The sequence below is a fragment of the Anabrus simplex genome, chromosome 13 (genome assembly GCF_040414725.1).
Source record: "Anabrus simplex isolate iqAnaSimp1 chromosome 13, ASM4041472v1, whole genome shotgun sequence".
Classification (NCBI taxonomy): Eukaryota; Metazoa; Arthropoda; class Insecta; order Orthoptera; family Tettigoniidae; genus Anabrus; species Anabrus simplex.
Window position 1 is genome coordinate 91682654 of NC_090277.1, and position 12731 is coordinate 91695384.

The window sequence follows — 12731 nt, forward strand, 5'->3', positions numbered from 1 at the left end:
ACAAGAACCACGCCCTGGAGTCACAGTTGTCTCACCCGAAACCATAATTTAGGCAACTAATTAAGCATGTCTACATGTTATTTCCCATTTTGTCCATCCAGAGTAGAACATTAATTTTCCCTATTAAATATCACTTTGTATGGTATTTTTTTGTAATCAAATTGTTCGTAAAATAGGATTCGTAATTACCGTGTTTCCCATTAGAACGATTTGCTAAATATATGATTTTCAAATTATTCCCCTTAAATATGAAAATCAACAGAAAATTATATGTCGATGTTTAATGACTCCTCGATATCGGTATATTATTTTCTCAATCTTCAACGGAAAGGATTAATAAGCCACTAGGGAAAATACTTATCGCAGATTACTTTCGAGAAACAGATTTTTCGTCATCAATCAACAATTCATGAATCATCAAAGATCTTCATATTTGGCTGTCGGCCAGGTGGCAGATTACTTACTAGCTGTTCATCTAGCCTTTCTTTAAACATTTCTAAACAACTTGGAAAAGTATCTAACATTTCCCTTGGTAAATTATATCACTACCTCACTTCTTGTAATACAAATTAAATTTACCCTACGTCATCCTTTTGATCTTTCTTACTTTTCTTACGTTTGAAAGCTCCACTCAACTGTCTTCATCTACCAATTCCATTCCACGCCATCTGTCCATTGTCAACTCGGAACATACACCTTGGTTGAGCATCTCGTCACCTTACTCACAAGTCTTCCCAGCCCAAAGTTTGCAATATTTTTGTAACACTACTTCTTTGTTGTAAATCACCCAGAACAAATCGTTCTACTTTCCATCGGATTTTTTCCACTTCTCGTATCAAGTAAGCATGGTATATGTCCAATACACTGACGAAACAATACTCTAAATGGGGTCCTACCAGAGACTTACACAACTTCTCATTTACAACCTTACTATAACCTCTACATATCTCCATTAATATATTATTACCTCTATGATAGTCATTCCTTATATTACCACCTAGGTCATTACAGTCATCGCTATGAGGCACTAATACCCCCATAAACACAGTAATTAAAACAGAGAGGACTTTTCCCCTTGCTGAAACTCACAACCTGACTTTTCACCACTTTTTTCATCATATCATTTTCCGCTTTCCCTTTTACAACATTGTACGGATCCCCATGCGTTTGGTCACTACCCTGCAACTCTTATACTACTCTATAGAATATAACATCATCCCCAAATAGCCTTAACTGTGATTCTAGAATTTTACCGATACCATTTGTACATATACGAAAACGAAGGTCCAATCATAGAGCCCTGTGGGAACCCCTGTCAATTATTGCAGGATCAGATAACAATCTTCATTTACTCAAATTCCTTGAGTTCTATTTTCAATGGACTCTCCTTCAAAGTTATCCTTGACATCTTCAACTGTCACATCTCTAGCATCACTATCACCTACTTGGTTACTGCATTCCAGACAATCATTCAACTCAGTGTACTGTGTGGTTTGATGTTCCACTTCACTACTCATTACGTTAGACTTGTCTTCCGAAGGACCACAGCTTGAACACGCCATCTCTGCAGTTCAGTATCGCAAATTACGTTCAAATAATCTATCGTTTTACTTTCAACAGTTTTAAATGGCATTTACATTATCAGTAAAGAAAAATGTTTTCCCTCGAAGCGTATAGTGGAGTTATATGACACACACATAATTCAGAATAAACAAAGAAAAATGTCCGTCTGGCTCTCCAACTCTCACTCAAACACGGAATGTACAGTGAATGTTTTTTACGCGTGCGCACACATGGTCTTAGAATAGCAGGATCACCGGGTGAGTTGGCTGTGTGGTTAGGGGCGCGCAGCAGTCAGCTTGCATCTGGGATATAGTGGGTTCGAATCCCACTGTCGGCAGCCCTGAAAATGGTTTCCCGTGGTTTCCCATTTTCACAGCAGGCAAATGCTGGGGCTGTACCTTAATTAAGGCTACGGCCGCTTCCTTTCCACTCCTAGACCTTTCCTATCTCATCGTCTGCTCGGTGCGACAAAAATTGTATTGAAGTGAATTGAATAGCAGGATCAAGGGCGACCCCACAGTGTGGTACTAGGATCCATCCCAACCCATCATCCAATTCCCTCCGTCCGTCCATCCGAGCTCTTATGCTATGTTCGCCATAGATATCTAGGTATATACTGAAAAGCACTGGTGATATTACACACCCTTGTGGTACACCGCTGTGAGTCTTGAAGTCTTCAGATACGTTACAATGAATCGTAACACTTATGATATTCAATTCATAGAGGCAATTTATCAGCGAGGCAATATGTATTGCAACTCCTATAGTACATTTTCCCAAATGAAATAATCATGAATAAATATTCGCATTATCGAAAATCTTATTTTCCATGTAATAATTCACTTTTGTAGTTCATAGTAAAATTGTATTATGTACTGAAAAGTAAATAATGGCATGGAGGGATTCAGTGTGGGGAATTTTTTTTTTTGCTAGTTGCTTTACGTCGCACCGGCACAGATAGGTCTTATGGCGACGATGGGACAGGGAAGGGCTAGGAGTGGGAAGGAAGCGGCCGTGGCCTAAATTAAGGCACAGCCCCAGCATTTGCCTGGTGTGAAAATGGGAAACCACGGAAAACCATTTTCAGGGCTGCCGACAGTGGGGTTCGAACCTAATATCTCCCGAATACTGGATACTGACTGCACTTAAGCGACTGCAGCTATCGAGCTCGGTATGGGGAAATTTAGTACGCATTTCCCAGCCGATAACATTGACTTAACGTCAGCTATCTGCCAACGGCCGCTATCTCACCGTCAGCTACCTCCTCAATTGTAATCACCTAAGCTGAGTGGACCTTGAAAGTGCCCTGATATAGAAATAAAATTCATTTAGCTGGCCGGGAATCGAACCACGGGCGTCCGGTTAAAAATCAGACATGTTATACCTAAACCGCTTGGCCGGCTGAAAACCGCATGCTTCTTACGTTTTCAGGAACAATAATACATAAACACTAAAATAATACTCACGAAATATATTACAGCACTCTAATCGTGGTTGATGTTATTTATTTTCTTTATTACACTTTTAAACTGCTTCTTCTCTAATGGTAGAACTTTAGTGTCCATAAATATTGAATGCCATATTTGACGATTACAGTCATTTTATAGTTGAAATCGAAATGTTCAGAATAGTTTCTCGTAACGACATATTCTAGCTATAAGCGTACCATTTCAAAATAATGTCCTCTTAAAAAGTTTGAGCCGGAAGCTATGAGACAAAGTCATTTCGCTCGATTTAGAATTTGTCTAAAATAAAAAGGGCAAGCTAATAGCAATCTGGTGAGAAAGTTGTTTTATGTTACTGCTGTAAAGTTTCTGACGTGAATTTTATTATTTCTTCACGACGATTCACGTTTCTCTGTGACGTAAGAAATGGAAGAACCTCACTGAATGGATACAAAGCACAAGAGGACGGGTCATAAGCCGAAAGTTGGAGACGAGACATTTGATGAGTGGTAATCAAGAAAGCCTTGTGGAAGAGAAGAAAACTGTACTGATATAGGCCTAGAATTTTTAAGCAGTAATAGATTTGAATGCAAACTGATCCGGCTATTAGGAAGTGTCGCCTAGCCCGTCATTCGGTAATGTAGCAAAAGTAACATAAATTCAAGGCGTTCTGATGGATGAGCCCCTTATGTTTTAGCAAAACTCATAGCATAAAAGTTGTGCCGACTAAAGTATACTTCTTAATCGCTTCAGTAAATTTCATTTGTAACCTATCACTGCCTATGTATCAGGGTTCTAGTTATCACTGGGGATGGGAGTTCGAACACCGAACGCAATATTTAGTGAACTAACAAGTACAACTGCATAACATTCCTTCAATGTAGTCGCAAGTAAAGTCTATTACCTTTTTCCAAAAGTCGGGGAGCCATTGGGGACCGTTGGCGAGGGGTTCTCTGTCCCTACTGTGTGACGTACAGATGCCACGTCAGGGAATCGGCGTCCTCGGAGGGATTGTTTTAACTTTGGAAAAAGATCGGAGTCACAAGGACTCATGTCCGGTGAGTACGGAGGGTGTTCCGAGACCCGCACGAAACGCCTTGACCTGTCGTGCAACCATCCTATTCTCGCCGCAGGATTCACTTAATCCCCGATAATATTCCGATGCACTTTTGCCACGGGCAACCGTGATTTTAATCCACGAACGCTGATCCCCTTCTGAAAACATATCTGAGAACGGTGAAATCGGCACTCTTCACTTCACTACCACACAGCAACAACACTTCCAACTGGATGCCCGTCAAATGCACACTGTACACCGACATTTACATATCCTATTTGCGCATGCCCGAGTGTCTGGACTATATTACTTACAGCCCTAGTATTAACCTGACTTTCGCTTGAGGCGCTGGCCTTGTGACCCCAACTTGGCAGGATCGATCCTGGCTCAGTCCGGTGGTATCTGAAGATGCTCAAATACGTCAGCTTCGTGTCGACAGATTTACTGGCAAGTAAAATAACTCCTGCGGGACTAAATTACGGCATCTCGGCGCCTCCAGAAACCGTAAATGTAGTTAGTGGGACGTAAAGAAATTATTATTATTATTATTATTATTATTATTATTATTATTATTATTAAATTATGAATTATTGTCCCTTTGCTACAACATGGATTGGTAAAATTTTACGAAACATTGTATTCGATTTGATGATAAGAGAGATTATAATCTTAACTGTAAGTGTTCGAAAAAGAATAGTGTCAAATATCCGTTTGGAAAAATCAAATAATCGTAAAGTATTTTAATAAATTAGAACTCAAATTAATAACGATTAAGTTTTTTCATCTAACGTATCGTATTCGACCTAGATCTGTGTGGAATATAGGGTCAACGAGTGTAAGATTGCCTGGTGTGAAAATGGGAAACCACGGAAAAACATCTTCAGGGCTGCCGACAGTGGTGTCGAACTCACTAACTCCCGAATACTGGATACTGGCCGCACTTAAGCGACTGCAGCTATCGATCTCGGTCCAAGTGTACCATGTTCTGTTGAATAACGTGTGTTATCCACATATGATTGTCTTATTTCTCATAATTATGTCTACGAAATCCTCAAAGTTCTGCGGCCGTTACAACTGTAGTGACAGCCTACCGTCAGTTAGGTACCATCCCGGCATTTGCCTGGGGGAGAAGTGGGAAACCACGGAAAACCATTTCCAGGATGGATGAGGTGGGAATCGAACCCAACTCTACTCAGTTGACCTCCCGAGGCTGAGTGGACCCCGTTCCAGCCCGCGTGCCAATTTTCAAATTTCGTGGCAGAGCCGGGAATCGAACCTGGGCCTCAGGGGTTGGCAGTTAATCACACTAACCACTACACCACAGAGGCGGACCGCTTGCCTTGTCTTTTCTTAAATAATTGAAAGAAGTTGGAAATTTATCGAACATCTTCTTTGCTAAATTATTCAAATCCAATTTAAATTAATATAAAGGAATACTTGCCCCGATTTCTCCTTGTGAATTCTATCTTATTCTTCGTACTTTGCTACTTTAAAGAACCACCATTCAAATTTATTCGTCTGATAATATCATCCTCGCCATCTCTCCACTGAGACCTCGGAACATACCGCTTTGTCGAGCAGCTCTTCTCCTTACTCCCAAGTCTTCCCAGTGCAGCCCAAAGTTTGAAACAGTTTCGTAACACTGCTCCCTTCTTGGTAAAACATTCGGAAAATTTCTTACTGCTTTTCTGTGCATAGCCGGCCTCGTGGTGTAGGGGTAGCGAGCCTGTATCTTAGCCGGAGGTCCCGGGTTCGATTCCCGGCCAGGTCAGGGATTTTTACCTGGACCTGAGGGCTGGTTCGAGGTCCACTCAGCCTACGTGATCAGAATTGAGGAGCTATCTGACGGTGAGATAGCGGCCCCGATCTAGAAAGCCAAGAATAATGGCCGAGAGGATTCGTTGTGTTGACCGCATGACACCTCGTAATCTGCAGGCCTTCGGGCTGAGCAGCTGTCGCTTGGTAGGCCAAGGCCCTTCAAGGGTTGTAATGCCATGGGGAGATTTTTTTTGCATCTTTTCAGTTCTCGTGTCAGGTAATCCTCGTGAGCTGGCCATACACCGGAACCATACTCTAATTACGGTCTTACTGGAGGTTTAGACGCCCTCTCCTTTATATCCTTACTATAACTCCTGAATAATCGCATAACCATATCAAGGGATCTGTAAACTTTAAATAAAGTTGATTTTTTTGCTATTTGCTTTACGTCGCAGCGACACAGATAGGTCTTACCGCGATGATGGGATAGGAAAGGCCTAGGAGTTGGAAGGAAGCGGCCGTGGCCTTAATGAAGTTAATGAAGGTGTGAAGATGGGAAACCAAGGAAAACCGTCTTCAGGGCTGTCGCCGACAGTAGAATTCGAACCCACTATATCCCGGATGCAAGCTCACAGCAGCGCACCTCTAACCGCACGACCAACTCGCCCGGTGTTTATTTATTTATGGTTCATCCGTTGGTTTAGAGGAAAGACTCTGTAGGTAACATTGTCATGGTCTTGAGATGAATGAACTTTTTCTTGGCCATAACTGAATCAGAAATCAGTTTGTGATTTCTTCCAAAGTAAATATTGCAATGGAGCTTTCCTAAGGATATGAGACAGAAAAAGAATATTTTGCACTGAAGCCACACATAACTCAACTTCAGCCAAGAGTGCACCCCTAAACCCACTACATTATGAATGGATGTCATTATACTAGCCGTTATGAGGTGATCCTACTTTGTAAGTCGTAGAAATAATAACTTAGTTTATTTCATTATTCTACAAAAATAGTCCTTAAAACATACAGATTGAACGTTTAAATGCTCCTAGAAAGGCTCACTGTAGCGCAGTCTCTCGACCCCTTGAGTTAGGCAGACCACTTTGCTGGTGCGCTACTCATAACTATACGATGTGAATACGAACAGAACTTGTGTGTTACTTAATCAGTCGCGTTATGTGCGAGACGACTGCGTGCAAGGTCTGCCTGTCTGCTCGTGAGATAAGTACCTGCCTCTGTGTTGTAGATGTGGCGGAAATGAAGTGCACTCAAGCGTACAGGTCTGTGGACTCTCACACTTCAGAGGACTACGACACCATGAACAAAGGAAAGTACATAAAGATGCAAAGGTTGCTTGATCTTCCATATTATAAAGCAGAATTTTTGTACGTCCATATGCCTGTTCCTTATACAAATCCATACCTTTCCACTAACCTGAATCAGATTTGGTTTACTTACCTTTAAGGAACCTTCGGGTAACACCAATCAACAAAAAATGTGAAGAGCCCTCTCAATTCCCTCCCTTGGGCACAATAACATAGGCTAATATAGACCTAGACGAAATATTGTATTTGTCGTACAAGGACGAGACTAAGCTCAATTTAAGTCTCATAACGCGCAGAACAAAGCTCAGAGAGACACTACTGGCCCAGAAAATCAAGCTTTAAGAGCCTAAAACCATCCGTTATGGAGATATTGGCATCAAACTACCCCGCTCTAGGAATAGTATGAGAAATGACCAGCCGTAACCCGACAACGTCAACTCAAGGATTCTATAGTAGAATACAGGTGTGAATGTAGGCTAGACCAAGGAGATATTCTGCTACACATGCTGTATGACTGTCTGAAAAGAAGCACTGTGGGGGTAAACCACCCTAGGGGTGAGGGTGGGGAGGGAGTTGCGGAGTTCGGCAGATGTGAGTAGTGGTGATGAAGAAAATTGTCCAATCTCTCCTAGATTCGTTTAATTAACGAGAAACAAAATCATATTTAATTAAAAGTTGAAATTAAACACATAAGAATAAGTCTAAAGCAACAAAACAGTTATTAAGATATCAGTTAACCTGACACAAAAATCTAAAAAAATCGCTTCACACATAATTACCTTGTAATGAAAAAGAAAATTCACAGCCTGTTTCCAGTCATTCGACCGGGTCAGGAAGGTACTGAACGAAGCCTCCATCTAGCGGCTAGGATAGAAATTGTGCCGGCTGCAGAAGCCTGTCGCTCTCCTCTGAGGCAAAGATTAATGACTGACACATGAAATGATATTGGAGTGTGTTGTTCGAATGAAAAATGACAGGGAAACCCGGAGTACCCGTATAAAAACCTGTCCCGCCTCCGCTTTGTTCAACACAAATTTCACATGGAGTGACCAGGATTCGAACCACGGAACCCAGCGGTGAGAGGCCGGTGCGCAGCCGCCTGAGTCACGGAGTCTAACTAATAGGTAATAAAATACCTAAAAGTAAACAATCGAAGTGCCCGGGCAGCTCCGGGTAATATAGCTCTAGTATTGATCTAAACTGGAGGTAGCCATTAATTTATACAGCATTCTAGTTTCATACTAGGGATCGGATTTTGTGACAGAAATAGGTTAGAATGCAAAGTAATTATCCTAGTGAGAAGCGTCGGCTAGCCCGTTGTTCCGAAATGTACCTAGAGTAAGATAAATTTTAGGGGTTCTAGTAGGCCGTACCCCTAACGTTTATGCAAACCTCACAATAGGACCGTTGTGCGGTTGGAGTAAACGTGTTACTCGTCCCATTAAGATTACATTTTATCCTATTATTGCCTTAAATTCGGGCTCTATACATGACGTGCCCAAACATATATGTAGTTTAGGAATATATTTCTGGCTGGCTTCAAAATTCCCGCTACCCTGTACAAACGTGTGCAACACGTTTGTGTAGACTTCGTTGTCTTTTTTCAACTGGTTAATGACCCAAGGAGCTGTACCACTTGTTCCTGGAATGTCAAAGTGTATCTCTCCTCATAAAGCGATAAAAGAATTAGGATATTTTCATGAAGTGGCGTTTGCAATTCTGGAAAGTTAGAGTATTTTTAAAATGTGAATCGACCACTTAGGACAACCCTATAACTTCATTTCTTTCTTTTTTCTGTGTGTAGTTCCCTCTGTGTTCAATGTTCTTTCGTGCGTTCTTTTTCTGTCCAGACCTTAACCTCTTGAGTCCAGAAGTGTACATATGTACACCTTCAATTTTTATTTTATTTCGACACATTTAGGTTAGATTTTTATGTTTGTGCCGTGTGCCACACGTATGTTTACCTTATTAGTTCCAAATAAAACCACTAGGAGCCCTATATACCGGTTCAGCTGTGAGCCAGACCACATGGAATTTTACATTTGGCCAAGATGGCTGCTAGAGAGCACAGCAAGAGAAGTAAGTACCGGTAAAAATTATATTTAACGGCATATAAATGAAATAACTATTGGAATACGTTCAGTTATATTTAATAATTGAAAACACATAGTATTTAATGTGTTGAAGTTAATATTTTGGTATGTTTTTATCCGGTAAAAATGAGGTGTACATTTGTGCACCTCAGGTCCCTACAACAATATTCTCCCTCTTTGAGGTTATAATTTTTTCCTATGTTTTCTGCATCATTAACCAGTGTATTACATTTACAGGCATCCTTACTACAGATGCATTAGTAGATTTACTGAATAACAGTGATGCCGAACTGTCGGACACAGATGATGAGTTATTTGAGACAGCAATTATAGAAAACTCATCGACAGACTCTGAATCAGGAAATGAAGATAATGTACATTTAACAGCTGCTACTACACCACTGCAAGTAAACACCCATTTGATGAAGTGGAAAACAACAAGGTATGTTCAAAATATTCTATATTTTTATATTGAAGGAACTCTTCCCATTATGTAAAGCATGCGCATGTACTTGTAAATACAAAATGAGTGTAGGCCTAATTTACGTTTCATAAATGGATGTTAATTCACACTAATTTGGAATGCTTTTCAGAATGGAGAGAAAGGGGCCTGAACTTGAAGAGGAACTGGAGGTCCATGAAAATGGTCCTAAAGGAGTACAAGAGGCCTTTCATGAATATCTGCCAACTGCTTTTTGGGAATTGTTGGCTGAGCAAACAAACCTGTATTCAGTGCAAAAACGTGACTTGCGCTCTGTTCAGACCACAGCTGTAGAATTACTACAGTTTACAGGGATTCAGATTTTGATGGGTACTCTCAAGCTACCACAGGGAAAACTATACTGGAGCAGGGAATTAAAAGTGCCTTTAATTTCAGAATGTATGCCTCGAGATAGGTATTTTGAACTCAGGAATTACCTGCATTTCACAGACAACCTAGCTGAGCATGACCTGTCTGATGAACTGTGGAAAATTAGGCCAATGATAAATATTGTTAGGGATAAGTGTCTGACGTTGCCAAGGCCTGCACATCTGTCGATTGATGAACAGATGATACCCTTTTCAGGAAGGTGTAGTTTTCGCCAGTTCGTCCCCTCAAAACCTAACCCACTTGGACTAAAAACATTTTGTCTTGGGAGCTAGAGATGGATTAGTATTAGACTTTTGTATATATCAGGGGAGAGGAACTGTTTGTGAAAATGACATGAAAGAGCTTGTTTTGGGTGGCAGCATTGTGAAACTGTTAAGTGTAACAGTGCCAAAGGATGGACATCATGTCATTTACACTCACCGTTTCTTTACCAGTATGAAGTGTGCAGAGTTCTTGATGAGTAATGGCATTCATCAAACAGGAACTGTCTTGAAAAACAGAATTGGGCCTGTGGTTAGTAAGCTGAAAGGTGACAAACAGTTGCAAAGAGGGGAGTGGGATGAGAAAGTTAGGGAAGATGGAAAAGTTTGTGTTCTGAAATGGAAAGACAACAAATGTGTTACATTTTTGTCAACTTGTGTTGGAAGTGAGCCACAGGCCACATGCATGCGTTGGTCCAAACAGGAAAAAAAAGAAAATTGAGGTACCACAGCCAGCAGTAACAAGGAGTTATAATCCAAACATGGGGGGAACTGACCTCTGCGACAGATTGTTGGCATACTATAGATGTACTGTACGAACAAAAAGATGGACAGTACGAGTCTTCAACCATTTTGTAGACCTTGTCCTTGTCAACGGCTGGTTAATGTACAGAAGGGCCTGCTGGAAATCAGATATCCCTAAGAGAAAACAAATGAGTCTCTTACAATACCGTCTCCATGCAGCTAATGCCCTGATGAGATCTGAAACAATTTCACAGTCAGTCAGATACTCACCGAGAGGACTGCACACTGTTGGCATTGAGGATTGTGCACAAAGGGAACAGGAAGAACAAGAACCAGCCTCTAAATACCGTAAAGTGATATCACAGCCTATTCCGGAAGTCAGATTTGATATGTACGGACATTTTCCCAAGTATTCAAATGACAGCTTTCCATCCAAGTGTAGGTTCCCAGGATGCAAGTCCAAATCAAGAATCATGTGTGTAAAATGCAATATGTACTTGTGTGTCCTCAAGAACAACTGTTTCATGAAATACCATGTTAAGTAATGATGGAGCATGTAATTACAATGTAATATGTACAGTATGCTTGCATTTTTCAAGTATTTTTAGAATTATAGGTTGGTTTTGACACTGACGTCATGGTTATTGAGGAACATCTTGCTTGTTATTACATAAAGTCCTCATGTCAAATTTATACCTTCTATTTTTAGTTTAAGGCATTTATGTAATTTTGTGATTTAATCTGGGTGTAAATGTACCATACTTTTCAACATTAATAAGATATATGTATAATTTTGTTAAATATTTTTATGTAATAAAAACCTGAGGTGTACATATGTACACCATCAATTTTGGACACCCTATCAGTAGAATATTTTTTCTGGAATTTTTCTCAACATCTCTGATTCCCTATTATCCACTCTAGTGAATATCACTGTCAAAATCCAAATTTTTGTCTCCTGGGACTGAAGAGGTTAATGGTCTCCTTAGTTCTTCCTTCGGCTTGAAACCCAATTATTCAGCATGTTCCCAAATTTATTTTTAACATTTAGAACTCCGATAGGTCCATCTTCTTGGCTGAATGGTCAGCGTTCAGGCCTTTGGTTCAGAGTGGTCCCGTGTTCGATTCCCGGCTGGGTTGGGGTTTAATCGCGTCTGTTTAATACTTCTGGCTCCGGGACTGGATTTGTGTTTGCGCAACACTTTCATTTTCATGTTTAAAAACCGCCATACTACCAACTAGGAACACGCAATAGCGATTACATCCCTCCATATAGGGTTGGCGTCAGGAAGATCATCCGACCGCTAAACAGGGTCAAATCCACATCTGCGACACAGTTCGCACCCGCGGTGTGGGAAAAGCGGAAGAAGATGATTTGGAACTCCGATAAGTTTTAACCTTTCCATTTCCTTAATCCATTCTGTAGTAGTCTTAATTTCACCATAAGTATGTGTTTGATATGTCCTTTACCGTTAATTTGTGCAAATGTCCGAGATTACCATCTCCTTCTGGTGAAATTTCCATCCACCTTTAGTCTGCGCAGCGCCCATAATTTTCCTGAGGGTTATCTTTATCAAAGATCTCTTCTCCAAATTGTACGAGTTCATGAACAGGCATTCAGGAATTCTGCTTTGACCACGGCGCTGTGGTGTTTAATTTTGACACCCCAGGATATGCAATTCTCCTTGTATATGCTTTCTTGTTAATCTATATACTCTCTCTCCATTTTTTGAGTTCCGATCTTCCACTGCGGCTTCTTCTATTCAATTCTCCTGTATCGTCCCACCAAGGTACTTGAACTTCTTGTCGGTTTCGCGACGTTTGGTAGGCTGCGTTGAATTCCGTACATCTTTCTCTGAGGGAGGTGCCGTTTCTATCATTGGAATTAACCCAT